Genomic DNA, 27,371 nt, shown 5'->3' with positions numbered 1-27,371 from the left:
AGGATATATGATAGGTAGCATTATAAATCAGCGGAGAAGGGAATCATAAATAGAGCTGGAATAATTTTGGATCTAAATGGATGGAAATAAGAATTAGATCCCTACTTCACACCATACATATTACTAGGTGGATTAAATATAAATGTAAAAATGTAAACTTCAAAACTCCTAAAAATAAATATTGGAGTAAATACCGGAAAAGGAAAAAAATTCTTAAATAAGACACAAATAAACGAAAAATTGGCAAATATGATTATACTAAAATTAACTTCCATGAACAAAGGCATCTTAAACAAAGTGAAAGGAAGTGCCACAGGCTGGAAGAAGATATTTATAATGCATATAACCACTAAAAGATTAGTCTCTGGAGTATAAAGAAATTCTACAAAATAATTATTTTAAAACTCAATAGAAAGATGAGTGCTCTGGTTTAAATGTTTTTGTTCCCTCTGAAATTTATGTTGGAACTTAATCACGTCCAAAGTCCAGCTGTTGCCAATGTGATAGTATTAAGAGGTGGGGCCTTTGCGAGGTGATTAGGCCATGAGGGCTGCTCCCTTGTGAATGGGATTACTGTCCTTTTAAAAGAGGCTTCACATAACTTTGGACTTACTTGCCGTTCCACCTCTGCCACGTGAGGACGCAGCAAGAAGACCCTCAACAGACCAAATGATGGTGACTTGATTTTGGACTTCCCAGCCTCCAGAACTGTGAGAAACAGATTTCTGTTCTTTATAGATTACCCAATCTGTGGTATGCTGTTAAAGCAGCACAAAAGGGGCTAAGACAATGGGCAAAGGATATAAACAAGCAAGTTTCAAAAGAGGAAACACAAGTGACCACTAAACTTATAAATATATGCTCAACCTCATTAATAATTAGGACACATAAATAAAAATGAGACAATTTCATACTCACTGGACTAGTGAAAATCTATCAGTATCTGTGGTACTCATTCACAAACATTTAGATTCTAAAGTCAGGAATGGAAACTCTTTGAAATTAAATATGGGAACATGGCTTGTTTTGACCAATTAATGTGAGCAGAAGTGATGTGTGTCGCATCTAGGCAGAAACTTTAAGGGCCGGAGTTCAAGCCCTTTAGTCCTTTTTCCTGGCCTCACAGAAGCAAGTGTCAGGATGGAGCCTCCGTCAGCCCAGGTCCCTGAATGGCAATGATGAACACAGCTACAGGAGCAAGAGATAAACCTTTGGATTAAACCACTGAGATCTCACTGTTGTTTGTTATTGTTCTATAACCCCAATTGTTGGTGAGGAAATGGAACAGCAGGGACTGTACCTAAGCTGGTACAACTCTGGAGAAAAGTTTGGAAATGTTTAGTCAAGTTGATGATACGCATACCTTCAACTCATGTACGCACAAGGAGAATGATCAAAAGTTTTTACTGCAGTGTTATTTTAAGAGAAAAAAAAAAAAAAAAAACCCTGAAAATAAACTGCATCCATTGACAAGAAATGGATAAATATATTTTGGTAGACACATAAAGAGATTACTAGAGTCACTAAAATAAACTTAAGCTCCCAGTATTAAAACATATAAATCTCAAAAAAACATACTTTGGAGTCCTAAAAAAATCACATTAGGATATGTACAGGATGAAGCCATTATATAAATTTTACATAATAAATTATGTTGTGGATACATAAAACATGTAATAAAAGTATAACAACATGCATGGGCATAATAAACATCAAATTCAGGAAAGTTTCTGAGAAAGGAAGAGGAGGATGCAAGATTGTGGTAGAGTGGAGGTATTTGGAATGTTTTATTTCTTATAAAAACAATTTAATGCTATTATGTTCAAATGCTGAGTGGGTACCTGTAAGTTTATTGTCGTATCCTCTGTACTTTGCTTTCTACTTGAAATAGAAGGATACTTCTAAAAGTTTGTGGAAAAATAGAATTAAGAGATAATACAAATCTTTCCATGAATTTTTTGAAAACATAGGCAAGCAAAAATGAGAAGAAAAAGCATCTGTAATTCTCCCTTCCCTGCCGTGTCTCTGAAATAACCTCTATTAACATATTGCTGTATATCTGTCCAGTGCTTTTCCAAACCTTCATGTCTCAGCCTCACCTGGAGAGGAAGAGCAGGGTGGTAGGTCTTCGGACAACTGCAGTAAGGGTGGTGCATGGAGTTTAGCAGGCTAGGTAATCTGGACCTTAATTTACATACTACCGAGGATGTAGTTTTGCTCAGTTGAAAGTATTCACTAAAAGGAGAAACATTTTATTATTCTTTATTTGAGAATTTGCATTCATGCTCTTGATAACACTTATTTTGATTTGTTCAGATGATTTAAATATTTTTCCCATCTTGATTTTTCAAAACTATTAGAGACTTCTAAATTCTTACAGAGCCTATGGAATAAATATACAAAAGCATGGCTCTGAAAATAGGCGATTCTGGCACTGAAGGGCATCAGATTTAAACTTCATCTTGTAAGTGGTCTTGTTCTTTTTCTGCTTTCCTTCCTTTTTCATACTTGCCTTCTAGAATTCCTTATGTATGAGTATTTTAGCTATAATTTCTCTTATCAGCTCTTTCTCCAATATGCTCTTTCCTTCTACAAACAATACACATGTGCACACTTGGTAAGGAAGGCTAAGCTTAAAGCTTAATGTGTCACTTAATGTAAACTATGGTTTTCTTGCACTCTTAGTGCCACCTCATGGTAGCGTGCTGGTGTCAGAATCTATGCTTTCCTGATTTTTGATGCCCCTGAACACATTTCTGGCTGAAGTTTACAGTGCTGGTCATTTAAAGGTTACCATGGCACACAGCAGTATGGCTTTTGACCCGGCTGCACACTAGAGTCACCTGGTGACCGTTAAAAAATACCGACACAAGGCCCAACTCCACAGCCACTGTCAAGAGAGGCATTAACAGTAATTTGTTGGACAAAGCTAGATGTCATTCATGAAGGAGGTGAGATGTGAGCAGGGACTTGAGCAAGGGGGAAATTTCAATAGGCAGCAGAACAAAAGGACAACAATCTAGGTGGGTGCAAAGGCTGAAAAAGGGAGTGAGTACAATACAGTTATTTTTCAGTCTTTCATGTGCTCTAATAATAGCTAACATTTTTTGAGCACTTATATATGTCAGGCACTATTCCAAGTGCTTTATAAATATGTATAGACTTGTTTAATACAACAATACTGTCATCAAGAGCACACTGCTCAACTCATTTTTTCCACCGCCCTTAGACAAGTTGCTATCTCTGGGGCTCAGTTTCTCCATCTGTAAAGAAGCAGATAAGAATACTGTCCTGGATATGATGGATGTATGCATATGCGTATGCACAAAAAGAGACTAAACGAGATTGATAAAGCTATTAGAATGAATTGGTGACATTATGGGTTATACTTCTATTACCCAAATGCAATTTAATGTAATATTGGCTTTTTGGAAACAGTTTTGTTGAGATATAATTCACATAACATACAATTCACCCATTTAAATGGTACGATCCAATGGTTTTCAGTACTTCCTCCCAGAGTTGTGCAACCATCGCTACAATCAATTTTCAACTTTTTCATCACCTTCAAAAAGAAACTCTACCCTTTAGCTATCACCCCAGGCTCCCCCACCACCCATCATTCTTCTGTCTCCTGCCTAAGCAACCACTGATCTACTTTCTGTCTCTATGTATTTGCCTATTCTAGACATTTCATAAAAATGGAATCATACATGACTTTTTTGTTTTATTTGGTTTTTTATTTTTATTTTATATATATATATTTTTTATTGAATCATAATTGATTATACATATTTTGGGATTCAGTGCTGACATATGTTGATCAAATCAATATTACTAGCATGTATATCGTTACAAATTGTACTTATTCTTTATGCCCCTTGTCCAATCTCTCCCTATCCTCCTCTTTCTCCCCCCTCCCACCACTGATAACCCTAAGTTTCTTCTCTTCCTCTGAAAAAGTAATGGTTACTCTGTTGATTTGTTGCCTAGATGATCTGTTCAGTACTGAGAGGTGTGTTCAGATCCTCCAATATTATCATAGATCAGATGCTTCTTCTGTCACTCTGGAATGGGCTTTATGGAGAGAGACATCCTCTTCTTTTCTTTGGTCTCTACGGGTGACTCTCCTTGTGTCAATGCACTCCAGTGGCTGGTGGACCATCTGCATGGTGGTTATGATGTCTGGCCACTTTCACGGCAGCTGTGGTTACTGTGGTAGGGTGATGTTTTTGGCATGCTCCTTGGTGCTGGCACTGTGCCTGAGCTAGAACTAATTTTTTGTCCTTTGCTTACTTCTAAAACTGGGGAACTTCCTGTGGGAACTAGTACTTGAGTTCAGTGGTTGAGCTAAATTGCTGCTTTGCTGCTGTTTCCCTAGGGAAGGCTTTTTTGTGCAGCTCTGGGTTTAATGGTTGACCTTATAGATACTTCTGGCTCTCCAGAGACCCGGTACACCTGGGTTGTGTAGAAACTCTGATCTGGGCCTGAGTTTTTCATCAAACTGCACCCTACACAATTCTGCATTCACGACCAATCGCCTCTCAGTGGCCCTGTGCTGATTGGGGGGTGGATCGTCTGTCCTTGCTGTGTCCCAGTGTTCTCCTGGTGGGCCCGTCTCCCCCACTGCCTGTGCTCCAAACACTTCCCATGGGACAGGCCGTGTGCCAGTCCCTTACGATGACTCATCAGCCTCTGAATGGCTCCCCTTTTTCAGCTGTTCTGACTCCTCGCTCCTGCATGGGTCCATGGGAACCCTATTAGTGGTCTTGCTCTCCTGGGGGCCACCAAGGCTGTCTTCTCCCCTGCCTCCTCCAAGCAACTCCATCTGAAAGGCACAGCTGTGGCTTCTGCTGGCTACTGTTCCATGCGCTCAGCAGCTCCAGCCTTACAGCAGTCATGGCTCAAAATGCTCCAAGCAGCTTTTTCGTCCATCATGGCTTCTCCTGCCTTCATGAACTCTGTAGGTCTCTCCTCCTCTTCCCCTGAGCTCCAGCAACCCCAGCTTGGATGTTGTTACATTTTTATAGTTGTAAATTGGTTGATTTGTGGGAGAGAGTAATGCTGGAGACTGTCTATTCTGCCATCTTGACTGGAACTCTCCATACATGACTTTTTGTGCCTGGCTCCTTTTTTCCACTTAGCATAATGTTTTTGAGGTTCATTGACATTTTAGCCTGTATCTATTTCATTTATTTTTTATTTGATTCAGGTTAAATTCACATAACATAAAATTGTTTTAAAATACAATTCAGTGGCATCTAGTACATTTACAATGTTTTGCAACCACCTCTATCGAGTTCCAAAACATTTTCATCACCCCAAGTGAAAACCCTACATTCACTAAACAATCACTCTCCATTCCTGTCTCTCCAGTCTCTAGCAACCTATAATCTGCTTTCTGTTGCTATGGATTTATATATTCTGAATATTTCATATAAATAGAATCATATAGTATATGACCTTTTGAGTCTGGCTTCCCTCACTTAGCATAATATTTTCAAGGTTCATCCATGTTGTAGCATGTATCAGTACTTCATTTCTTTTTATGGCTGATTAATATTTCCTTGTATGTATTTTTGCTTATCCATTTTTTTGCTTATCCATTTATCAGTTGATAGATATTTGGGTTGTTTCCATATTTTGGATACTGTGACTAGTGCTGCCATGAACATTTGTGTACAAGTATGTGTTTGAGTACCTGTTTTCAATTCTTTTGAATATATAGCTGGGTAATATGGTGACATTATGTTTAACTTTTTTGAAGAATTGCTAAAGTGCTTTCCCAACTGGGTGCACCATTTTACATTCCAACTAGCAGTGTATGAGGGTTCCAATTTCACCACATCCTTGGCAACACTTGTTATGATGTGCCTTTTTTGTTATAGCCATTCTACTGGGCATGAAGTGGTATCTCATTGTGGTTTTATTCATTTTCCCTGATGGTTAATGATGTTGTTTAAGTGCTTATTGGCCATTGGTATATCTTTTTCGGAGAAATATCTATTCAAACCATTTACCATTTTAAAAATTGGGTTGTCTTTTCATGTTGAGTTGTAGGCATTCCTTATATATTCTGGGTATAAGTTCCCTTATCAGAAATGTGATTTGTAAACATTTTCTCCCATACTGTAGGCTGTCTTTTCACTTTTAGTGTTCTTTGAGGCACGAAATTTTTAATTTTGGCAAAGTCCAGTTTAACTATTTTTTCTTTTGTTGCTTGCACTTTTAGTGCATATCTAAGAATCCATTGTCAAATCCAAAGTTGTGGAGACTTACCCTTATGTTTTCTTATAAGAGTTTTATAGTTTTGACTCTTACATTTAGATCTTGATACATTTTAAGTGAATTTTTGTATATAGTGTAAAGTAAAGATCCAACTTGTTTCTTGTGGAGATGCTGGTCAGAACTCACTCTATCCTTGTGGTCTTCAGAGCTCTAGCTTCAAAAGTTACAATTTTTCTGTGCACAGGTTAGTTAGCAACTGAAGCAGGGAGAGGAATGGAATGCTATGTTTTTGTAAGATAAGGGGGGTAACGCAAGCAACCCCAAGGATAAACAACAGATGGCTGTGAGGCACCTGGGAATCTTCCACTTCCACAGACTCTCACTCTTTGGCATAGCTCCACCTTTGTCTCTAAGTCCCTCCCCCGACCCCAGGGTTGCTGAGAAAGCAGCTGTGCGACCCCTGGATTGATACTTGTCTAATCCTTTCCTTGTACATAAGTCATCCATCAATAATAAACTCCATATAAACTGTATGGAGTTGCCTGCTTCATTCTTCGGTCTTAATATCTTCTCGGTTTGGTGGGCTTTATACTTTAGCTCACACTCAGACAATTCTTTTTTTTTTGAGCCTATCCAGTTGTCCTACCACCATTTGTAAAAAACAGAAAATACATTCTTTCCCCCATTCAATGGTCTTGTCACCCTTGGTGAAATCAGTTGACCATAGATAGGTGGGTTTATTTCTGGACTCTCAGTTCTGTCCTATTGATATGTCTTTATGCAGGTATTACACTATCTTGATTACTGCAGCTTTGCACTGAGATTGGAAATTGGAAAATGTGACTCCTCAGACTTTGTTCTTTTTCAAAATTGTTTGGGCTATTCTGGGTGCCTTGAGTTTTCATATGAATTTTAGGATCAGCTTGTTAATTTCTACAAAGAAGCCAGCTGGGGTTCTGATAGAGATTGTGGTGAATCTGTTGATCAAGTTGAGAAGTACAGTTGGCCCTCTGTATTTGTAGGGTTTTTTTTCTTTTTCTAATTTGTTTTTTAAATGTATTTGTAGGTTTTGCATTCCTAATTCAACCAACTGTGGATAGAAAATATTTGAAAATAAAAACAATAAAAATAACAACACAATAATTAAAAATGTTACAAGTAAAAAATGATATATTGTGACAACTATTTACATTGCATTTACATTGTATTAGGTATTGTAAGTACATCCAGAGATGACAAAGTATCCAGGAGGGAGCCAGGGCCCATCCCAGACTTGGTACTGCTCACTCCTGCTCTGTATCCACCCACCGCAGCAGCATCCTCCACTGTGGAGATGTGGCTGCACACTCACCACTGCTGTGAAGATTGGAGTAATTGGTGTAAGAGGCCTGAGTGATCCAGAAATTTTAGAAGGAAGAACTGAAAAATATGTGGATACGCCATTTAGCAAGCCATCTGCTGTCTTAATTTGGGGGAAGATAAAAAATATGTTGGTTGCCTCCTCCTTAGGTGGCATGGAGGTAGCAATCATCACGCCTTCCAAAGTCAACATCTGGGCTTTGAAGGGAGAGGGTTGCACAGACTGTACAGTGACTGCAGCTTGTAGCTCCCTGAGGGAGGAAGTTCAGCCCGGTGATATCATCATCAAGGATCAGTTGGTTGACAGGACCACCATAAGGACTCAAAACTTATATGATGGGAGTCATTCCTGTGCCAGAGTAGTGTGCCGTATTCCAATGGCCAAGTCATTTTTCCTCCAAACGAGAAAGATCCTCATAGAGACTGCTAAGCAGCTAGGACTACGGTGATACTCAAAGGGGACAATGGTCACAACTGAGGGACCTTGAAACAAGAAGCAAGAGAACAAGAAAGCTTCATGTTCCACACGGGGGTAGAGCTGTGTTATCAGTACAACCACAGTTCCAGAGGTGATTTCTTGCTAAGGAGGCTGGAATTTGCTATGCGTGTTTCGCCATGGCAATAGATTATGATTGCTGGAAGGAGCATGAGGAAGCAGTTTTGGTAGACCAGGTCTTAAAGACTGTGAAAGAAAATGTTGATAAAAGGATGCCCACTCTCACCACTCTTATTCAACATAGTGTTGGAAGTACTAGCCAGAGCAATCAGAGAAGAGAAGGAAATAAAGGGCATCCAGATTGGAAAAGATGAAGTCAAACTGTCCCTGTTTGCAGATGACATGATCCTATATATCGAACAGCCTAAAACCTCTACAAAAAAACTGCTGGAATTGATAAATGATTTCAGCACAGTAGCAGGATACAAAATCAACACACAAAAATCAGTAGCATTTCTTTTCTCCAATAGTGAACATGCAGAAAGAGAAGTCAAGAAAGCCTGCCCATTTACAATAGCCACCAAAAAATTAAAATACTTAGGAATTGAGTTAACCAAGGATGTGAAAAATCTCTATAATGAGAACTACAAACCACTGCTGAGAGAAATTAGAGAGGATACAAGAAGATGGAAAGATATCCCATGCTCTTGGATTGGAAGAATCAACATAGTGAAAATGTCCATACTACCCAAAGTGATATACAAATTCAATGCAATCCCCATCAAAATTCCAAAGACATTTTTCTCAGAAATGGAAAAAACTATCCAGACATTTATATGGAACAATAAAAGACCACGCATAGCCAAAGCAATGCTGAGCAAAAAAAATAAAGCTGGAGGCATAACACTACCTGACTTTAAGCTATACTACAAAGCTATAATAACCAAAACAGTATGGTACTGGCATAAAAACAGACACACTGACCAATGGAATAGAATAGAGAATCCAGAAATCAACCCACACACTTACTGTCAGCTGATCTTTGACAAAGGCACCAAGCCTATTCAGTGGCGAAGGGACTGCCTCTTCAGCAAATGGTGCTGGGAGAACTGGATATCCATATGCAGGAGAATGAAACTAGATCCATACCTCTCGCCGTATACTAAAATCAACTCAAAATGGATTAAGGATTTAAATATACACCCTGAAACAATAAAACTTCTTAAAGAAAACATAGGAGAAACACTTCAGGAAATAGGACTGGGCACAGACTTCATGAATACGACCCCAAAAGCACGGGCAACCAAAGGAAAAATAAACAAATGGGATTATATCAAACTAAAAAGCTTCTGCACAGCAAAAGAAACAATTAAAAGAGTTAAAAGACAACCAACAGAGTGGGAGAAAATATTTGCAAAATATATATCTGACAAAGGATTAATATCCAGAATATATAAGGAACTCAAACAACTGTACAAGAAGAAAACAAGCAACCCGATTAAAAAATGGGCAAAAGAGCTAAGTAGGCATTTCTCTAAGGAAGATATACAAATGGCCAACAGACATATGAAAAAATGCTCAACATCACTCAGCATCCGGGAAATGCAAATCAAAACCACATTGAGATACCATCTAACCCCAGTTAGGATGGCTAAAATCCAAAAGACTATGAACGATAAATGCTGGTGAGGCTGCGGAGAAAAAGGAACTCTCATACATTGTTGGTGGGACTGCAAAATGGTGCAGCCTCTATGGAAAATGGTATGGAGGTTCCTCAAACAATTGCAGATAGATCTACCATACGACCCAGCTATCCCACTGTTGGGTATATACCCAGAGGAATGGAAATCATCAAGTCGAAGGTATACCTGTTTCCCAATGTTTATCGCAGCACTCTTTACAATAGCCAAGAGTTGGAACCAGCCCAAATGCCCATCATCGGATGAGTGGATACGGAAAATGTGGTACATCTACACAATGGAATACTACTCAGCTATAAAAACGAATGAAATACTGCCATTTGCAACAACATGGATGGACCTTGAGAGAATTATATTAAGTGAAACAAGTCAGGCACAGAAAGAGAAATACCACATGTTCTCACTTATTGGTGGGAGCTAAAAATTAATATATAAATTCACACACTCACACTCACACTCACACACACACACACACACACACACACACACACACACACACACAAACCGGGGGGGTGGAAGAAGATATAACAACCACAATTATTTGAAGTTGATACGACAAGCAAACAGAAAGGACATTGTTGGGGGGGAGGGGGGGAGGGAGAAGGGAGGGAGGTTTTGGTGATGGGGAGCAATAATCAGCCACAATGTATATCGACAAAATAAAATTTAAAAAAAAAAAAAAAGAAAAAAAAAAAAAAAAAAAAAAAAGAAAATGTTGATAAAGCCTAAAGTTACTCCTCACTACCCATACCCCAGATAGGACTCATGGAATGGTCAAAAACCCTCTGTAACCTCAAGAACATGGCCCAGTTTTCTATCTTATTAGCAAGACATTAAAATAGCACGGCTACCCAGAAAAAAAGGCTTTCTAATTCTAGTCATTTTGGAAATTTCTACTTGGGGAACCCCCCCTAAAAAAAACATGGGAAAGACATGCAACTTTCATGCCGTTGCCTGCAAAAGAACATGTGGTAAGAAAGACAAGATGTTGTGCATATTAGCGACTCCTCCTAAGAAACTTGGACTACTTTGAAACACAGAAGAAAAGCAAATGACCAGTAAACATGTGGAAAATCTTATATTTTTGAAAAAAAACCCCAAGAAGATACCATTGTCTCCTCTTCCTATTCACAACAATAAAGGGTAGGGGGTAATATCCAGTTTCTTATGTTGCCAAGGAATATGAGAAGGAAATAGGACTCTTTGGTCATCTATTGATGTGACTATAAATTGGCATAATCTGTCTGGAGGGCAGTTTGGTAAAAATGCATCAAAAGGCTTAAAAATAGTTGTGCAGTTTTTGCTGAGTACTCTACTCCTAGGAATTTCTCTTTAAAAAATTATCAGAGGCAGGCTGGTTAGCTCAGTTGGTTAGAGCATGGTGCCGATAACACCAAGGTCCAGGGTTCCATCCCTGAACCCACCAGGCATCAAAAAGACCAAAAAAAAAAAAAAGAAAGAAAGAAAGAAAAAGAAATCAGAGATACAAAGAATTATGTATAAAGAAGATTGTTTAATATTATTAGTTATAACAGCAGATACTATTGAAAACAATCTGAACACCCAACAATTGGGGGTAAAACAATGATTTAGTTATAATTAGATTGTGAAGCAGCCAACTGAAGATAATGTTTTCACATAATATTTAATGTCCCAAAGAAATATGAAATATTCTTAAAAAAAAGTTGATATTCCTAAAGAAAAATTCATATTCTGTAGTATGGAATGAAGAGAAGGATATGTAAGCATTTTACAGTACTAATTTTGTTTTAAAATGCTATGTAAATGCAGAAAAAAGACTAGAGATAAATATATGTAATCTTTTGTTACTGTATTTGAGAGAGGGATACTGCGTCATTTTTATTTCCTTTGAATCTTTATCTTTGCATTTTTCTATAATAAATATAATCAAATAGTAAAGTTGTTGTAGAAATAAAAATGGATTTAGAAAGACCCAGTTATTGAAAATACTGTTTTTGGTAATGAAGCAAAATTGAAGATGGTAATATTAAGAAGAGTGTTGTTTAAGGGAGTTACATCTTAATTTGCTTAAAAAAAAGAAAAAAAAGAGAGAATCATTTTATGACTCTTCAGTCAGAATAATACCTGGGTTTGCCAGAGCTTCCTGAGAAAAGCTGGGTGCTTGCTACTGAAGTAGTCTAAAAGTTAAAGTATTTAAAAGACTAAATACATTATAATGTCAGATATTTTAAAATTAATATTTGACTTTGTTTTACTTCTTTTTATGAGTTGATGAATTATTTTACTTAAGTTGATGATTTTTGTTTTTTAATAAAATAAAAGTGGGAAATAAAAACATATGGGAGGATGTTCATAGGTTATATCCAAATACTACGCTATTTTCTATAAGGGAATCAAGCATTTGTAGATTTGGTATCCAAGAAGGTGTGTGTGGATGTGTGGAGAGAGAGAGAGAGAGAGAGAGAGAGAAAAGGTGCCAGGATCCTTTTAAGAAACGATCTCTCGCGGGAACTAATAGAGTGAGAACTCACTCATTAATCCCTCTTCCCCCAGGGAGAGCATTAATCCATTTGTGAGGGATTTGCCCCCATGACTCAATCAGTTTCCAACACTGCCACATTGGAGATCAAATTTCCACATGAGTTTTGGAGGGGACAACACATCCAAACTCCATCACCATCTTAACAATATGAAGGTACTTCAAAAAGTTCATAGAAAAATAGAATTAAAATGTAATAAAAATCCTTCCAAAGACCCCTTGCGTTAAGTCTCTGATCCATAAACACAGGGTGTCTTTCCATTTATTTAGATCTTTCATTTCTTTCAATAATATTTTGAGGTTTTCAGGTATAAGTTTTGCATTTCTTCTGTTAAATTTATTTTTAAGTATTTTGTTTTATTTTTATTTTAACATTTACTTGTACATATTTGTGGGGTACAATAGTGTGTTGTTTCAATACATGCATATATTGCACAATGATTCACTTAGGGTAGATAGCATAGTCTTGTACCTATTAGGCCACCACTTCTCTTCTCCCTTTCCTCCTCCCCACCTCCCCCCTCCAGGCCTCTGGTAACCATTATTCTACTCTATGAGAACCCCCCCCCCCTTTTTTTAAGATTCCACAAAAGAGTGAGATCATGTGGTATTTGTCTTTCTATGCCTGATTTACTTCACTTAACATGATGGTTTCCAGTTCCATCCAGGTTTCTGGAAATGATAGGATATTTATTTTTATAGCTAAATAGTATTCCATTGTATATATATCACAAGTTTTTTTATCCACTCATCTGTTGATGGGTTGATTTGATTTTATCTCTTGACAATTGTGAACAGCATTGCAATGAACATGGGAATGCAGGTGTCTTTTTGACATATTGATTTCATTTCCTTTGGGTATAGACCCAGTAGAGGGATAGCTGGATGTAGATCTATTTTTAGTTCTCTGAGGACTCTCCAAACAATTTTCCATGATGGTTGTACCAATTTACATTCTCACCAATAATATAGGAGGGTTCCCTTTTCTCCACATCCTAGCCAGCATTTGTTATTTTCAGTCATGATTATAATAACCATTCTAACTGGGGTGACATGATATCTCATTGTGGCTTTACTTTTAATTTAATTTAATTTTTATTTTTATTTAATTTTTATTTATTAGTGATCTTGAACATTTTTTCATATGCTTGTTGGCCATTTGTATATCTACTTTTGAGAGCTGTCCATTCAGGTCCTTTGCCCATTTTTAAATTTGGTTAATCTTTTTACTGTTTAAGTTCCTTATACATTCTGGCATTTGCTTCTTGTGTGATGTGTAGTCTGAAAACACTTTCTCCCATTCTGAAGGCTGTCTCTCCACTTTGTTGATAGTGTCCCTTGCTGTGCAGAAGCTTTTTAGTTTGATGTAGTCCCATATGTGTATTTTTGCTTTAGTTGCCTGTGCCTTTGTGGTCTCATTCAAAAAAGCCCTGTCTACTCCCATTTCATGTAGCATTTTCCCTGTTTTCTTCTAGTAGTTTCTAAGTTTTGGTCTTAAATTAGGTCTTTAATCCATTTTGAGTTCATTTTCATGTATGGTGAGAGATAGGAGTCTAGTTTCAATTTTCTGCATGTGGGTATCCAGTTTTCCAGCACCATTTATTGAAGAGTCTGTCCTTTCCCCACTGTATATTCTTAGCATCTTTGTCAAAAATCAGTTGGCTGTAGTATGTTTACAGTATGTGCTTTTATCTCTGGGCTCTCTATTCTGTTCCATTGTCTATTGCCTATTTGTCTGTTTTTATGCTAGTACCATGCTGTTTTGGCTACTATGTCTTTATAGTATGTTTTGAAGTCAGAAAGTGTGATGCTTCCAATTCTGTTCTTTTTATTCAAGATTGCTTCAGCTATATGGGGTCTTTTGTGGTTCCATAAAAATTTTAAACATCATTTTTTCTATTTCTGTGAAGAATGTCATTGGTATTTTGACAAGGATTGCATTGAATGTGTAGATTGCTTTGGGTAATATACACATTTTGATGTTGTTAATTCAACCCAGGAACACAAGATATCTTTCCATTTATTTGTGACCTCTTCACTTTTTTTCACCAGTGTTTTATAGTCTTCATTGTAGAGGTCTTTCATCTCCTTGGTTAAATTTACTCGTAGGTATTTCATTTTTTGGTAGCTATTGTGAGTGGGATTAGTTTCTTGATTTCTTCTTCAGCTATTTCATTGTTGGTGTATAGGAAGGCTATTGATTTTTGTGTGTTGATTTTGTATCCTGCCACCATACTGAATTCATTTGTTAGTTCTAGTAATTTTTGGTGGAGTCTTTAGGGCTTTCTATGTATATAATCATGTCATCTGCAAATAGGGGCAGTTTGAGTTCCTCCTTTCTAATTTGGATGCCCTTTATTGCTTTCTCTTGCCTTATTGTACTGGCTAGAATTTCCAATACTATGTTGAATAAGAGTGGGGAAAGTGGGCATCCTTGTTCCATTCCTGTCTTGTTTCCTTAAAGGAAAAGCCTCCAATTTTTGTCTATTCAGAATGATATTAGCTATGGGTTTGTTGTATGTGGCCTTTATTGTGTTGAGATACATTCCTTCTCTACCTAATTTGTTGAGTGTTTTTACCATGAAGTGGTGTTGGATTTTATCAAATGCTTGTTCTGCTTCTATTGAAATGATCATATGTTTTTTCCTTTCATTCTATTGATGTGATGTACCACATTTATTAATTTGCATATGTTGAAACATCCATGTATCCCTGGGATGAATCCCACTTGATCATGGTGAATGATCTTTTTAATGTGTTGCTGGATGTTTTTGCTAGTATTCTGTTGAGAATTTTCACATCTACATTCATGAGAAGTATTGGTCTGTAGTTTTCTTTTTTTGTTGTGTTCTTTTCTGGTATTGGAATGAGGTTAATGTTGGCCTCGTAGAAATGGAAGTATCTACTCCTCTTCAGTTTTTTTGGAAGAATTTGAGAAGAACTGATATTTGTTCGTGTTGAAATGTTTCATGGAATTTGGCAGAGAAGCCATCTGGTCTTGGGGTTTTCTTTGTTGGGAAAATTTTTATTACTGCATCAATCTCATTACTAGTTATTGGTCTGTTTAGATTTCCTAGTTCTTCTTAATTCCACCTGAGTAAGTTTTAGGTGTCCAGGAATTTATCCATTTCTAGGTTTTCATAGAATTTCATGGTTTGTTTGCATAGTTGTTTGTAATGGTCTCTTATGATTGTTTGTGTTTCTGTGCTATCAGTTGCAATGTCTCCTTTTTCACTTCTGATTTTACTTGAGTCTTCTTTTTTTTTTTTTCAGTTAGTCTAGCTATAGGTTTATTAATTTTGTTTATCTTTTTGAAAGACCATGTCTTTGTTTCATCAATTTTTTGTATTTTTTCATCTCTAATTCATTTATTTCTGCTCTTATCTTGATTATTTCTCTCTTTTTACTGATTTGGGGTTTGTTTTGTTCTTGTTTTTCCAGCTTCTTGAGGTGTAATATTTGGTTGTTTATTTGAAGTCTTTCTTCTTTTTTGATGTAGGCATTTACTGCTATAAATTTCCCCCTTAGAACTGTATCCCATAGGTTCTGGTATGTTGTGTTTTCATTTTCACCTGTCTCCAGAAATTTTTAAATTTTCTTTTTGATTTCTTATTTGATCCATTTGTTGTTTAGAAGCATGTTTAATTTCCATGTATTTGTACAATTTCTAGTGTCTCTTTTGTTGTTATTTCCGGTTTTTCCATTATTATTATTTTGTTATTTTCCAGTTTTGTTGTTATTTCCATTTTTTCCATTGTGGTCAGACAAGGTAATTGCTATGATATCAGTTTTTTAAAATATGTTGAAACTTGTTCTGTGGCCAAACATATGGTCTGTTCCAGACAATGATCCATGTGCTGCTGAGAAAAATGTGTATTCTGCAGCTGTTGGATAAAATGTTCTATATATGTCCATTAGTTCTAATTAGCCTAAAGTAGAGATTAATTCTGATGTTTCTGGGATAATTTTCTGTCTGGAAGACTTGTCCTTTGCTGAGAGTGGGGTGTTATTAAAGTCTCCAGCTATTATTATGTTAGAGTCTATTTCTCCTGCTAGGACTAAAAGTAATTGCTTTATATATGACTGGATGCTCCAGAGTTGGGTGTGTATATATTTGGAATTGTTATATCCTCTTGTTGAATTGATCCCTTTATTATTATATAATAACTTTCCTTATCTTTTTTTTTTTAAAAACTTGTCTTGAAGTCCATTTTATCTAAGTATAGCTACTTCTGCTCTGTTTTGGTTTCCAATTGTGTGAAATATCTTTTTCCACCCCTTTACTATCAGCTGGTATGTGTATTTATAGGTGAAGTGAGTTTCTTGCAGATAGCATATTATTGGTTCTCATTTTATATTCCACTGTGCCACTCTATGTCTTTTAATTGAGGCATTTAATGTATTTACTTTTAGAGTTATAATTGATTTATAGGGTCTTGTTACTGCCATTTTGTTCCTTTTTTTTCCCTGGTGGTTTTGTTAATCCTTTTATAAAAAATTTTTTCCAAGAAAACTACAGGCCGATATCCCTGATGAATATAGATGCAAAAATCCTCACTAAATTACTAGCAAACAGAATACAGCAACACATACGAAAAATTATTCATCACGATCAAGTGGGATTCATCCCAGGGATGCAAGGTTGGTTCAACATACGCAAATCAATAAATGTGATACACCATATTAATAAACTCAAACACAAGGACCATATGATCATCTCTATAGATGCTGAAAAAGCATTTGATAAAGTTCAGCACTCATTCATGACAAAGACCCTCTATAAGTTAGGTATAGAGGGAAAGTATCTCAACATAATTAAAGCCATATATGCCAAACCCACAGCCAATATCATCCTGAATGGGGAAAAGCTGAAAGCTTTTCCTTTAAGAACAGGAACTAGACAAGGATGCCCACTCTCACCACTCCTATTCAACATAGTGTTGGAAGTACTAGCCAGAGCAATCAGAGAAGAGAAGGAAATAAAGGGCATCCAGATTGGAAAAGATGAAGTCAAACTGTCCCTGTTTGCAGATGACATGATCCTATATATCGAACAGCCTAAAACCTCTACAAAAAAACTGCTAGAATTGATAAATGATTTCAGCACAGTAGCAGGATACAAAATCAACACTCAAAAATCAGTAGCATTTCTTTTCTCCAATAGTGAACATGCAGAAAGAGAAATCAAGAAAGCCTGCCCATTTACAATAGCCACCAAAAAAATAAAATACTTAGGAATTGAGTTAACCAAGGAGGTGAAAAATCTCTATAATGAGAACTACAAAACACTGCTGAGAGAAATTAGAGAGGATACAAGAAGATGGAAAGATATCCCATGCTCTTGGATTGGAAGAATCAACATAGTGAAAATGTCCATACTACCCAAAGTGATATACAAATTCAATGCAATCCCCATCAAAATTCCAAAGACATTTTTCTCAGAAATGGAAAAAACTATCCAGACATTTATATGGAACAATAAAAGACCACGCATAGCCAAAGCAATGCTGAGCAAAAAAAATAAAGCTGGAGGCATAACACTACCTGACTTTAAGCTATACTACAAAGCTATAATAACCAAAACAGTATGGTACTGGCATAAAAACAGACACACTGACCAATGGAATAGAATAGAGAATCCAGAAATCAACCCACACACTTACTGTCAGCTGATCTTTGACAAAGGCATCAAGCCTATTCAGTGGAGAAGGGACTGCCTCTTCAGCAAATGGTGCTGGGACAACTGGATATCCATATGCAGGAGAATGAAACTTGATCCATACCTCTCGCCGTATACTAAAATCAACTCAAAATGGATTAAGGATTTAAATATACACCCTGAAACAATAAAACTTCTTAAAGAAAACATAGGAGAAACACTTCAGCAAATAGGACTGGGCACAGACTTCATGAATACGACCCCAAAAGCACGGGCAACCAAAGAAAAAATAAACAAATGGGATTATATCAAACTAAAAAGCTTCTGCACAGCAAAAGAAACAATTAAAAGAGTTAAAAGACAACCAACAGAGTGGGAGAAAATATTTGCAAAATATACATCTGACAAAGGATTAATATCCAGAATATATAAGGAACTCAAACAACTGTACAAGAAGAAAACAAGCAACCCAATTAAAAAATGGGCAAAAGAGCTAAGTAGGCATTTCTCTAAGGAAGATATACAAATGGCCAACAGACATATGAAAAAATGCTCAACATCACTCAGCATCCGGGAAATGCAAATCAAAACCACATTGAGATACCATCTAACCCCAGTTAGGATGGCTAAAATCCAAAAGACTATGAACGATAAATGCTGGCGAGGCTGCGGAGAAAAAGGAACTCTCATACATTGTTGGTGGGACTGCAAAATGGTGCAGCCTCTATGGAAAATGGTATGGAGGTTCCTCAAACAATTGCAGATAGATCTACCATACGACCCAGCTATCCCACTGTTGGGAATATACCCAGAAGAATGGAAATCATCAAGTCGAAGGTATACCTGTTTCCCAATGTTCATCGCAGCCCTCTTTACAATAGCCAAGAGTTGGAACCAGCCCAAATGCCCATCATCGGATGAGTGGATACGGAAAATGTGGTACATCTACACAATGGAATACTACTCAGCTATAAAAACGAATGAAATACTGCCATTTGCAACAACATGGATGGACCTTGAGAGAATTATATTAAGTGAAACAAGTCAGGCACAGAAAGAGAAATACCACATGTTCTCACTTATTGGTGGGAGCTAAAAATTAATATATAAATTCACACACACACACACACACACACAGACACACACACACACGCACACAAACCGGGGGGGGGGGGGAAGAAGATATAACAACCACAATTATTTGAAGTTGATATGACAAGCAAACAGAAAGGACATTGTTGGGGGGGAGGGGGGGAGGGAGAAGGGAGGGAGGTTTTGGCGATGGGGAGCAATAATCAGCCACAATGTATATCGTCAAAATAAAATTAAAAAAAAAAAAAATTTTTTTTTCCAATCTTATTGTCTTCCTTTGTGATGGAGTGGTTTTCTCCAGCACTGTATTTTGATTTTTTGCTATTTATTTTTAGTATGTCTCTTACAAGGTTTTGTGTTATAGTTACCACTAGGCTTACAAAAACAATGTTATAACAGATTATTTTCGACTAATAATAAGTTTGATATCTAAGAAAAAAAGAAAAAAACCAAAGCCAACTCCACATTTTGGCATCATTACCCCAACTTTTTGACAATTTGTTGTTTCAAGTTATATCTTTTAATATTGTCTGTCTCTTATATGTTTGTTGTATATGTTAGTGTATTGTTAGATTTGTCCTTTAGTCCTCATACTAACAATGTAACTGGTTTATTCACCATCCTTATGGCATTGGAGTATTCTGAGCTTGTCTGTGAGGTTACTTTACTAATGAGTTATGTATCTTCAAATGTTTACTTGCTGCTCCTTAGCGTTGTCTTATTTCATATTAAAGAACTCCCTTAAGCATTTCTTGTAATGCAAGTCTAGTGTTGATGAATTCCCTTAACTTTTGTTTGTCTGGAAAATACTGTTTTTCTTTCATATTTGAAGGTTAGTTTTGCTGGATAGAGAATTGTTGGGTGACAGCCTTTTTCCTTCAGCACTCAATATATCATTCCATTTTCTTCTGGTCTATAGGGTTTCTACTGAGAAATCTGCTGAAAGATGTAGTAGGGCTCTTTTGAATGTTATGCATTTCTTTTCTCTGGCTGCTCTCAATATTCTTTCTTACTTTGCCTTTAGTTTTTGATAATTTGATTATGATGTTGCCTGAGGTGTTCTCCCTTGGACTGAATTTGATTGGTAACCTCTGAGCTTCCTGTACCTGGTTGCTGTCATCTTTCTCCATACTTGGGAAATTTTCAGCCATTATGTCCTTGGACATGCTTTCTCCATCTTCCTTTTTCCTCTCCTTTGGGCATACCGATTAAGCAGATGTTATTTTGTCTGAGGAAGTCCTATATTTGTTGTATTTCTGTTTCATTTTTTCTTATTCTTTTTGCTCCTTTGATTTGATAATTTCACACATCTTATCTTCAAGCTCACTGATTCTTTCCTCTGTTTGATTGTCTGCTATTGGGGCTTTCTATTGAGTTTTTCAGGTCAGATAATGTTTTATTTCCAGAATTTCTATTTGGTTATTAAAATTGATTTAATTCATTTTTCAAGTTTCTCATTCTGCTTCTGGATTGTTTTACAGATATCATTGAATTGTGTATCTCTATTTCCTTATGACCTCCTAAACTTCCTTAACAGTGTTATTCGGATTCTCTATCAGACATTTCATAAATCTCCTATTCCTCTGGGTCTGTTGCTGGTTCTTCCCTTCTTTCCTGGTGTCATATTTCTCTGTTCTTTCTCAATGTTTGTGTCTTTACATTGATGCCTGGGCATTTGAGGAGATTGCTACCTCTTCTAGGTTTTATAGGTGCTCTTTGGTGGTGTTAGACATTTATTGGTTAATATCAGAGCTTTATCTCTGGTCTGTGGTTTTGGCTATATCCAAGACTGGGGAACTTCCTGTGGGGACCAGCACTTGTATCTGTGGTTGAGCTAAATTGCTTTTTTGGTGCTGATTCTCTGAGGAACACCTTTTGTGCATATCCAGTTTTAATTGTTGGCCTTTTAATCACTTCTGGGTCTTCTGAGGTCAAATACACCTGGGCTGTGTGGAATTTCTGGCTGGGGCTGAGTCTTCCTAGCAACCTGTTCCCTCTGCAGCTCTCTTGCTTTGAGTAGTCTCCATTAAGTGGGCCTGTGCTGATCAGAAGGCAGATCAGCTGCCCATGCTGCACTTCAATGTTCCATCTGTGGGCCAGCCTCCTTCCTGCACTCCAAATGCTTCCCATGGGGTGGGCCATGTGTGGGTCCCTCTCAATGACTCACCAGTCTCTGGGTGGCTCCTTTCTTTGGTCAGCTGGGGCCCTTGCTCATATGGGGGTTCACGGGAGCCATATCAGTGGTCTCCCTGGCCTGGAGGCTGGTATGGTGTACTCTGAGGCCCTCTTTTCCTCTGCAGACTTTAGGCATCTTTACACAAAGGGCTCAACTGGGGCTTTTGTGTGCTGCAGCTTCTTTCCGCCTCTCACAGGGCTGGCCCTGAAGCAGCTGGGGCTTGAAACGGGCAGAGCATTTTCTTCTTCCTCTTGCTCTGGGTGCTCCTGCCTTCACAAACTCCATGGGTCTCTCCTCCCCTTCCCTAGGTTGGCAGTCTTTGCTTTTTAATAGTTGTAAATTGGTCGATTGTGGAGGAGAGTGATGCTGGGGACGGACTATCTGTTCCACCATCTTGGTGATGTCCTGATATGTATTTTTTTATGTTAATGTAAATTGAATTGTTTTCTTAATTTAATTTTCAGACTTTTCATTGCTAGTGTATAGAAATAAATTGATTTTGTATATTGATCTTATATCCTGAAATCCTGCTGAACTCAATTATTCTAAAAGTGTTTTACTGGATTGTTAGGATTTTCTATATACATAATCATGTCATCTCTGAATAGACATAGTTTTACTTCTTTTCCAATCTAGATACATTTTATGTCATTTTCTGGCTTAATTGTCCTTGCTAGAGCCTCTAGTACAATGTTGAATAGAAATGTTGAAAGTGGACCTCTTTGTCTTGTTTCTGATCTTACTTAGTCGGGAAGCATTTAGTTCTTCACTATTAAGTATAGTGTGAACTGTGGGCTTTTTTGTAGATGCCCTTTATCAGGTTGAGAAAGTTCCCTTCTGTTCCTACTTTGTTGAGTGTTTTTATCAGGAAAGGGTGTTAGGTTTTGTCAAATGCTTTTTCTGCATCTATTGAGATGATTGTGAAGCTTTAAAAAATTCTATTTATATAGTGTGTTACATTTACTGATTTTCAGATGTTAAATAAACTTCCTATTCCTGGAATAAATTCCCCTGGTTATGATGTACAATTCTTTTTATATGTTGCTGAATTCTATTTGCTAGTGTTTGTTGAGGAGTTTTGCATTCATATTCATAAGAGATATTGGTCTGTAGTTTCTTTCTTGTGATGCCTTTGTCTAATTTTGGTATTAGAGTAATATTGGCCTCATAGAATGAATTGGAAAGTGTCCTCTCCTCTTCTAAATTTTGGGAGAGTTTGTGAAAACTTGGTGTTATTATTTCTTTAAACATTTGGCAAAATTCATCTGTGTAGCTATCTGGGCCTGGGCTTTTCCTTCTCGATAGTTTCAGATAATTAATTCAATCTCTTTGTTATAGATCTACTCAGATATTCTCTCTTTTTGAGTAAGTTTCAGAAGTTTGTCTTTCTAGGAATTTGTTTGCTTCATCTAAGTTATTTATTGGCATACAGTTGTTCATAGTATTCCATCACAAGCCTTTTTATTTCCATAATGTGACTTTTTTCATTTTTGATTCTAGTAATTTGAGTCTTTTTTTCTTAGTCTAACTAAAAGGTTTGTTAATATTTTTATCTTTTAAAAAATCAACTTTTGGTTTTATTGATTTTCTCTACTGTTTTTCTATTCTCTAGTTCACTTTCATTCTCATAATAATTTTCTTCCTTCTGCATGCTTTTAATTACTATTCTTTTTCAAGAGTCTTAAGGTGGAAGATAAGGTTATTGATTTGAAATCTTTCTTTAAAAAGAAAATTTCATTGTGTGTATCTGAGGTATAGAACATGATGTTATGAGATATATATACACTCGTGTGTATGTATATAAACGGTTACCATAGTGGAACAAATTGACACATCCATTACTTCACATAATTACCCATTTTCCCCCTCTGTGGCAAGAGCAACTATAATCTACTCATTTAGCAAAAATCCTGAATATAATACATTGTTATTAACTATAATCCTCATGTAGTACATTAGATCTCTTGACTTCTTCATCCTACATTGTTCTTTTTCATAGAGGCATTTACAGATATAAAATTCTTTCTAGGCATGGCTTTTGCTGCATCCAATCATGTTGGTATGTTATGTCTTCATTTTCATTCATCTCAAAATATTTTCTAATTTCCCTCATGATTTCTTTCTTAACCTAGTAGTTGCTTAATAGTGTGTTCATTTCCACATATCCTTGGGCTTCCCAAATTTTCTCTTTATTTTTAATTTTGTTCCATTGTGGTTGGAGAACGTATTTTGTATTATTTCTATCCTTTTAAATTTATCAAGGCTTGTTTTATGACTTAGCATGTGGTTATCCTGGAAAATGTTCTATGTGTACTGAAGAATGTATATTCTGCTGATATTGAATGGAGGGTTCTACAGATATGTTAGGTTTAGTTGGTTTATAATGTTGTTCAAGTCATCTATGTTCTTGTTCATCTTCTGTCTTATTGGCCTGTCCTTTATTGGAAGTTTTTTTTGAGGTCTCCAACCATCATTGCTGAATTGTTCATTTCTCCTTTCATTTCTGTTGGTTTATACTTTATGAATTTTGGTGCTCTGGTGTTAAGTTCATATACATTTATAATTGCTATATCTTCCTGATGAATTGACCCTTTTTATCATTATAAAATGTCCCTCTTTATCTCTAGTAGATTTTTTTGTTTTGAAGCCTATTTTATCGGACATTAGTATAGTCACTCCAGCCTTCTTATCGGTGCTGTTTGCATAACATCTTTTTTACATCTCTTTACTTTTAATCCATTTGTATCTTTGAATCTAAAGTGTGTCTTGGCCCCTGCCAGACCGGGTGGACCAGGCACAGCACAGTGATGCTCCACTCCCCTGCAAACACGGCGCTGTGAGTGGTGCAGAGCATGCGAGCTGAGGTCTGAAGATTGTGCATGTCCTTGGCACCTGCTGCACCCTGCTTGCTGCAGCCCTCACAGCTGACAGTGGGCACCCTCTAGATGCTGCACACAGGACTTGCTCTGCTCTCAATGCATAAATGCACAGGCAAACATGAATGGATAACAAAAGAAAATGGTATTGGAACAATGGGAATCAGCAATTTTGCACAGGAAGATTTGGGAGATGTTGTTTACTGTAGTCTGCCTGACGTTGGGACAAAATTAAACACAATGAGGTTGGTGCTTTAGAAAGAGTGAAAGCTGCTAGTGAACTCTATTCTCATCTATCAGGAAAAGTAATTGAAATTAATGAAGCTCTTACAGAAAATCCGGGACTTGTCAACAAATCTTGTTATGAAGATGGTTGGCTGATCAAGATGACACTGAGTAACCCTTCAGAACTAGATGAACTAATAAGTGAAGAAGCATATGAAAAATTCGTAAAATCCATTGAGGAGTGAAAATGGAAACCCTAGATAAACTAGTATTAAATAACTAAAAAATAAATAAAGTGTCTCCTATATACTGCATATAGTTGGGATCTTATTTTCTTATCTAGGCTGACAACCTCTGCCTTTTAATTTGATAATACATTCACATTTAATGTTATTATTGATATAGTTGAGTTTACTTCTGCCAGTCTCTTTTGCTTTCTTTCTTTAAAAAATTTTTTTAAATTTAAACATAATTATACATATTTGTGGAGTACAGAGTTGACCATCAGTATTTGTGTACAATATCTGATGATCAAGTCAGGTTAGTTGGCATATTCATCCTCACAAAATGTAAAAATATATATATTTTTGCCACACAACAAGTCTTAATACGTTTAAAAAGACTAAGATCATAGAATATATATTGTCTGACCACAATAACTGAAGGGAATTTAGAAAATTCACAAATGTGTGGAAATTAAACAACACTCTTCTAATTAAACAATGGGCAAAAAGAAAAATCACAGGGAAATTAGAGAGTACTTTGAGATAAAAGTCAAAGGGCAACATATCAAAATTTATAGGGTGTAGGGCTCATGCAGTGCTTAGAGAAAAATTTATACTTGAAAACACCTATAATAAAAATAAGAAAAATCTCAAATCAGTAATGTAAACTTCTACCTTAAGAAAATAGAACAGAAGAGCAAATTAAACCAAAAGCAAATATAAGTAGGAAATAACAAAGATTACAACAGAAATACATGAATTAAAAAACATAGAGAAAATCAACACCAAAAGTTGTTTCTTTGAAAAGATCAGCGAAATTTGCAAACCTTTATCTAGACTGACCATGAAAAAGAGAAGACAAAAATTACTAAAATCAGAATTAAAGCAGGGAAATTATTACATTGTCACAATAGTTTTTTGTGGTGGTAAGGTTTAGTTTCTTTCTCTTTCTCATTTGCATTTTTTTTCTACCTAGGGTTTTATTCTTTCTTGTGTATTCATGGTAGTGATTACTGTTTTTCAGTTTCCAGATGCGGGACTTCCTTGGGGATTTCTTGCAGGGCTGGTCCTGTGGTAGTGAACTCCCACAGGTTTTTGGTTTTTTTTTTCATCTGGAAAATGCACTATTTCTCCCTCATTTCTGAAGGGTAGTCTTGCTGGGCATAATATTCTTGGATAGCAGGTTTTCTTCTTCTAGTATTTTGAATATATCATCATATTTTCTTCTGTCCTGTAGAGTTTCTTTGAGAAATCTGCTGTTAGTCTGATAGGGGGTCCCTTATAGGTGACTTGATGCTTTTCTCTTGCTTCATTTAAGATTGTCTCTTTGTCTCTGAGCTTTGCCAATTTGACCCTAATGTGTTTTGGAGAGGATATTTTGGGTTGAATCTGATTGGGGATCTTTGAACCTTCTGGATCTGAAGGTCCATGTCTCTCCCTATACCTGGGAAGTTTCCCATTATTATTTCATTGAATAGGTTTTCCATGCCTTTTCCTTCCTCACTCCCTTCTGGAACACCCATGATTTGAATGTTTGTATGCTTAAGGTTGTCTGCTAGCTCTCTTAGATGATCTTCATTTTAAAAAATTTTTTTCTTTCTTTTTTATTTTTTGTCTGCCTGGGTTATTTCAAAAAGACTATCTTCAAGATCAGAAAACATTTTCTTCTGCTTGTTCTAGCCTGCTGCTTAAACTACTGATTTTTTTTTTTTTATTTTGTTGAGTGAATCTTTCAGTTCCATGAGTTCTGCTACATTCTTTTTCAAGGTATTAAGCTCTGTAAATTTCCTTGTTCATATCCTGGATTTTTTTTTTTTTTTTTTTTTTTATCATTTCATTATGTTGTCTAATTGAGTCTTCTTGTATCTCAGTGAGTTTCCTTAAGGTTGTTGCTCAGAATTCCTTTTCAGTCATTTCAAGGGTTTCCTGCTCTGTAGGGTCTGGTATTTGAGAATTATTGTATTCTTTTGGTGGTGTCATATTTTCTTGGGTTTTCATATTTCTAGTATCTCTACAATGATGTCTGGTCATCTGGTAGAGCAGTTGCTTTTTCTATTACTCTGGAGTGGGCTTTGAGGAGAGAGATGTCCTCTTCTTTTTCCGGTCTCCACTGGTGACTCTCCTTGGGTCAATGCAGTCAAGTCTCTGGCAGGCTGCCTGCACAGTGGTTGTGGCTACTGCTGTGGCATAAAGCCGCTTTTGAGGCAGCTGTGGCTATGGTGGTGGCTGTGGTGGGCCACTCATGTAGGAATGGTATTTTTGATGTGCTCTCTTGCCTGCTTCTATGCAGAGGGGGCTGCCCTCAGCTCCTACCTACTGTGCTGCTCTCTTGCCTGCTGCCTGGTGGAGGGTGCTGGCTGCCCTCGGCTCCTGCCTGGGACCCTGGGTGCTGCTCTCCTATCTTTTGCTTTCTATTTATCTCCTGTCTTTTTGGTTCATTTATTCCCCCTTTACTGTTCTCTTTTGCGTTAAGTAAATATTTTCTGATATATCATTTAATTTTTAAGTGATTTTTTTTTACTATGTATTTTTTGAGTTATTGCCTCAGTTGTTCCTCTAGGGCTTACCATATACATCTTATCAAAATCTGCTTCAGATTTATACTAACTTAATTCTAATAATATAGAAACATTACTATATAGTTCCATTATTCCCTGTTCCCTCTTTTTGTGGTATTATTGTTATACATATTACATCTACGTATGTTACAAGCCCAGTAATATATTTTTATAATTATATAACTTCATATACTTTTATGCTTTTTTAAAAAGGTAAGAAAAGAAAATAGAGAAAAAATATATTTATAGCTTTTGTAATACTCATATCAGCCTTATTTCCCATTTTGGGTTCCCTTCTTTTGTTCCTGTGGATTCAA

At 36.6% G+C, this 27,371-nt stretch overlaps 2 pseudogenes; both read left to right on the top strand.

Moving 5' to 3' along the window:
- The first annotated feature begins 7,460 nt into the window (after positions 1-7,460).
- LOC134362524 (S-methyl-5'-thioadenosine phosphorylase-like) lies at positions 7,461-10,560 on the top strand (annotated as a pseudogene).
- Positions 10,561-23,978: 13,418 nt separating this feature from the next.
- Positions 23,979-24,517, top strand: LOC134362523 (glycine cleavage system H protein, mitochondrial-like; annotated as a pseudogene).
- Positions 24,518-27,371: the final 2,854 nt, after the last annotated feature.

This window comes from Cynocephalus volans, chromosome 14, assembly GCF_027409185.1.
Source record: "Cynocephalus volans isolate mCynVol1 chromosome 14, mCynVol1.pri, whole genome shotgun sequence".
Taxonomy (NCBI): Eukaryota; Metazoa; Chordata; class Mammalia; order Dermoptera; family Cynocephalidae; genus Cynocephalus; species Cynocephalus volans.
Note: the sequence above shows the minus strand (reverse complement) of the source record. Positions and strands in the feature narration are given on the sequence as shown.